Here is a 5,612-nt window from a genome sequence, read left to right as displayed (position 1 = left end):
TATTAGAAAATATCATATTTACTCTACAGAAGACAAAGCAAGGCTAAAAGCATTAAATGCTGCTTAGGGAACCGGAGTTTAATTCATCCCAACCTGTGAATGCAATGTGTCAAGGGGAGATGTGTAGAGTATAATAGTCTTCTCATTTCTTTCAAGTTGTGTTTATCCTCCTGGTATGTGTCTGCTATTATCTTCACATAGCTGTGGTGCTCCGGGAGACATGTTGTTGCTGTACTGTGTAAATGTCTACTTGGGTTTTCTTTAGTGACCCCAACTTCACCTCCACCGTTGAAAGCAGCCAGGTCTGGCATTTACTCTGAAGTCCCGTGAGGGAGAGTGGTGTGTGTGGGCGGGGGGGGAGGAGGAGTCCGCATTGTGTGTGTGTGTGTGTGTGTGTGTGGGGGGCAGGAGTCCGCAGTGTTAGGAGGAGTCAGGGCAAAGGAACCCAAGCGCAGGACACGGAGACAGGACACGTACAGTATATAAAAGAATGTGATTTTAATGAGGGAAAAGGGGCGAACGAAGTAGCAGGGTGGAATGACAAGCAGGGTAGGTAGGCAGGCAGGCAGGGCAAGCAGGCAGGCAGGACAAGTAGGCAGGCAGATTGGGCAGGCAGAGCAGACAGGGCAGGCAGGGCAGGGCAGTGTAGGGTAGGGTAGCAGGGCAGACAGGACAAGAAGGTAGATAGGGCAGAGAGGTATGCAGGGCAGGTAGACAGGGCAGGCAGGCAGGTAGACAGGGCAGGTAGGCAGGTAGACAGGGCAGGTAGACAGGGCAGGCAGGGCAGGTAGGCAGGTAAGCAGGGAAGGTAGTGGAGGCAGGCAGGTTGACAGGGCAGACTGGGCAGGTAGACAGGGCAGGCAGGTAAGTAGGAGGGTAGGTAGTAGAGGTGTACAGAGACGCCATTCTCTGTATCTGTTCATATCTGTTTAACCAACGGAATTAAAATCTGTATTTGGATAGAAGACCGGAAGTGGCCGTGGTTGACATTACATTAGCACATTAGTCACATTAAATCGGGCAAATTTATTTTCTATGCAGTTTTTGTGTCTTCAAAGCATCAAATTCGATTTCATATTGGCATATCATTAATTATTCAATATACACTCACCGGCTACTTCATTAGGTACAACTTTTCAACTGCTCGTTAACGCAAATATCGAATCAGCCAATCACATGGGGAAGAAAGGTGATTTACGTGTCTTGGTTGGTTGTGATATGGTTGTTGGAGCCAGACGGGCTGTTTGGAGTATTTCAGAAAGTGCTGATCTACTGGGGTTTTCCTGCACAACCATCTCTAGGGACCGGGTGGATGCGTGCGTCAGGGCAGTGCGGGCACGTCTCCAGGTCCTCAGACAGGCGGTGCATGTGGGACGGATGGGACTGCCATGTCCTCCTCCTGTGCCTAGGTGCTCCTCTTGTTTGCCCCCCTCTGATTGGCCATTGGTCTGTGGATGATACCTCCAGGACAAGCTGGCAGTCATACTCAGAGCCTGGCAGTCATACCCAGAGCCTGGCAGTCATACTCAGTCATACTCAGAGCCTGGCAGAATGCCCCCCAGACCTGGGAGATAATGATGTCAGAGGGGACGCCATGAAGGCAGAAAACATGGTCCACCATGAGGTTGGCGGTGTCCCTGGCTGAGGGACGCCTAGTCAGCTTTGGAGAGACGATCATTGATGGTGAGACTGGATTGCTGGAGCCTGGCCACGCCCACAGACAGACAGACAGACACAGGAGAGGGAGAGATACTGGCACAGTAGGAGGCACAGTAGGAGGAAGTGTGTGTGTGTGTGTGTGTGTGTGTGTGTGTGCGTGTGTGTGTGTGTGTGTGTGCGCGGCGCGGTGCCATTAGTGAAGCCTGTTGATGGCTACAGAAGAGACGTCTCCTCTCTGAACGCGTTTCCAGATCATTCCGACTCTCCCCTCCTGGCACACATCCCATTGTGGAAATTGATCGATGTCTGACTGCAGACTCCTGCCCCCGCACGCACACACACACACACACACACTGCGGACTCCTGCCCCACGCACACACACACACACACACACACACACACACTGCAGAATCCCAGGCCCTCTCTGCACCTACAGCGTTAAACCCCTGATTGAGGAGAACTCCAGCACTTCAGTCAGCGAGATGGCGAATCCACAAATGGATTTATTCTGGAACGCAGCGCCCCGAAATGATATATCCTTCTTTCCTCTGCCTCCTTATTCCCCAGGATCTATGACGAGCGCTACGGGTCTTCATGGAGAGGGGAGGGGAGGGGAGGGGAGGGGAGGGGGAAGGGGAAGGGGAGGGCGTGGGGGTGTCTCTGTGTGTCTATTGTCATGAATACGGGTCTCTCAGCCTTTTCTCCGGTATGATTACAGAGCAGGTTAGGAGGAAAACCAATAAATAGTGAACATGGGACAATTCCTCCCAGCAGGTTTTTCTGTCCTGCATCCAGCCTCAGTCTGCAGCACGGGAGGGAGGGGCGGGTTGAGGGGGTTAGGGTGTCCGGTGTATCCAAATACATTTCCAAAAGAAGAAATATCGTTCACACTCGGTGAAAGTTTTATTTAAGCAATATCACACGAGAGGGAGTGTGTTATACTGAATATCAGCACGGCTGTGATTCAGTCGTAGGTACGAGGCCGCTTTTATACAACAGTTCTACAGCGCGATTTATTAGTTAACAGTAATAAGCGACAACAGATTACGATTTGTTTGTTTATTTAATCATAAAAATAAACAAAAAATAGTTCCGCAAATGAACTTCAAATGGACTGTTGCCTAGTAACCTGAACACAAACGTGTAGTCTAATTACCGGTCATTTAGTAGAACATCTGTGCGGTGGAGTGATACATATAGTTAAAAGTCCCAGTGCTGTTATACTGTATATCAGCACTCATGGAATGCCTCTTGTCCAATCAAATTACTTGGTCGGAACTAACTGTTGTATACTTGTTGTTGACCTGAGTGGAGAGAGATGGTCTGGTGATGCTGCATCGTGCTGACGGAGGAGCTGGGGACGTCTTCCATCTGAATACTGGGTCAACAAGGCCGTCTCAGTCTGTCCTCCCTCCTCCTCCCCCCTCACCTCCCTCTCCTCCCTTGTGTTTGTAACTGAATCCATAGCAAGGGGAGTCAAGTCAAGTCAGCTTTATTTGTATAGCACGTTTACATACAGCAGCAGCTGAACCAAAAGTGCTTCACAGGTGTAGAACAGGTCAAATGCAGGAAATTAAATAAGATGCAACAACAATACAATACAAGATATGATAAAGTTAAAAGAGAGAAGATAAATGGGACTAAAAACAATAAAACAATAAAACCAGGGGAGGCTGGTGGAGGGAGGAATCGGAGGACAGGGCTCATTGGAACAGCCAATGGAATGGTAGGAGGAGGAGGAGGAGGAGGCTTCAGCAGCTACCCGGGGAAACGTCTGTCTGTGGTCGGCCTGTCTTGTTCTGTCTGTAACCTGGATGTAGGCTACGCATAGCCGCAGGTCTCATTAGTGAGACTAATAGTTCTGTGGATCATTTACCACGGTAGCATTACTTCTCTGTGTCAGGACAATGTTATCTCATTATTCCAGGAACGTGTACAGTGTGTTATGCTCTGGTTCAGTCCACCGGGACATCTACTGTAGTAGGTTTTTTCCTGGATAATGCTAGAACATTGTTCTACTTGAGCAACAGCAATTAATGTGGGAATCAGGGGAGGTTGGCGGAGGTAGGAATCGGAGGACTGGCTCGTTGTGATGCGTGGGGTGGAACAGATGAGGAACGGTATGAAACGCACCTCGTTCCTAATCCCGTAAACACGTGTTTGAGACCGTTCCTCATTCCGTTCCGTGCATTACAACGTAGTGCATTACAACGTAATTACAACGAGCCCCGTCCTCCGGTTTCTACCTCCTCCAGCCTCCCCTGGTGTGAATCCATGCACCCACTAAAGGGACCCCTACAGTGTGACACGTCAGCAATCTTGACTGCATATAGAACATTCTGCTTTCTTGCTGTGGCAGAATAATCCTGATTTTCATCTCTAAACCGATAGTTATTGTGTCATTACTACATACGTAGTGTGTATGTATGCGTGTGTGTACGCATGTATGTACTGTATATATGCGTGTATGCATGTCTGTACGTATGTGTATGTATACTGTCTGTATGTCTACTGTGCGTGTGTGTGTGTGTGTGTTATACTGCACCGTATCTTAATGTGCAGCACTGAAGCATCATTCTGCCTACTCAAGCAGAAGAGCAGACCTCTCTGCTGTTCCCTCCTGTACAGAAGAGCAGACCTCTCCGCTGTTCCCTCCTGTACAGAAGAGCAGACTCATACTCTGGTCCTCCTCGTCCTGGGGTCGAGTTGCTATTTCTGGAGAGCAGGGAAAATGCTCGGAGGGGTTTTTCTGACCTTTTCAAAGGAAGCTTTCTTTCTCCTGCCTTCCTGTCTGTGTGTGTGGACTAATGCGGCTGCTTTGATCTGTGTGTCGGGGGCTGCAGTGCGGGGTGTCGTAGCTGCGTCTGGAACGCAGCCTCCAGCAGCACACTTCTGTGTGAACGCGGCGAGAGAGAAGTGCTACTGTATCAGATCAACCGTGAGGACGTTAAACCCTGCTACGTCGAGAAGTGTGAATGAGTTTGTTTCTCACCACCTTTTCTCCACACGTGCTGTACAGCTCAGATGAATAATCCCTTCCGGAAACATGATATTGAAACTAACACGTTTCTGATATGTGTTGTATAGTAATGTGTTAGAGTACATATTGGCACGTCTGTCTGCTTGCATGCGTGCAGTAGGCCAGGGGAGGCTGGTGGAAGTAGAACACCAGGGGAGGCTGGGGGAGGTAGAACACCAGGGGAGGCTGGGGGAGGTAGAACACCAGGGGAGGCTGGGGGAGGTAGAACACCAGGGGAGGCTGGTGGAGGTAGAACACCAGGGGAGGCTGGGGGAGGTAGAACACCAGGGGAGGCTGGTGGAGGTAGAACACCAGGTGAGGCTGGGGGAGGTAGAACATCAGGGGAGGCTGGTGGAGGTAGAACACCAGGTGAGGCTGGGGGAGGTAGAACACCAGGGGAGGCTGGTGGTGGTAGAACACCAGGGGAGGCTGGGGGAGGTAGAACACCAGGGGAGGCTGGGGGAGGTAGAACACCAGGGGAGGCTGGGGGAGGTAGAACACCAGGGGAGGCTGGTGGAGGTAGAACACCAGGGGAGGCTGGGGGAGGTAGAACACCAGGGAAGTCTGAGGGAGGTAGAACACCAGGGGAGGCTGGGGGAGGTAGAACACCAGGGGAGGCTGGGGGAGGTAGAACACCAGGGGAGGCTGGGGGAGGTAGAACACCAGGGGAGGCTGGGGGGGGGATACCAGAGGACATTGTGACACACAAAACGACGGAATAAGAAACGGCATCAAACAGAAACAGAAATGGCGTGTTTGATACCGTTCCCCATTTCGTTCCGTCCTCTGCCTTCACAACGAGCCAGACCTCTGATTCCCACCTCCGCCAGCCTCCCCTGCGGTAAGCCGATAATGTGGTCTTTGTGCAGCTGTCTAGCTGTGTACCGCAGCACCGGCAGGGCTAATGCAGAGAGAGTTCTGGGTCCATACTCAT

The sequence above is a fragment of the Nansenia antarctica genome (assembly GCF_963989245.1).
Source record: "Nansenia antarctica genome assembly, chromosome: 15".
Lineage (NCBI taxonomy): Eukaryota > Metazoa > Chordata > Actinopteri > Argentiniformes > Microstomatidae > Nansenia > Nansenia antarctica.
This window is presented reverse-complemented; position numbering follows the sequence as displayed.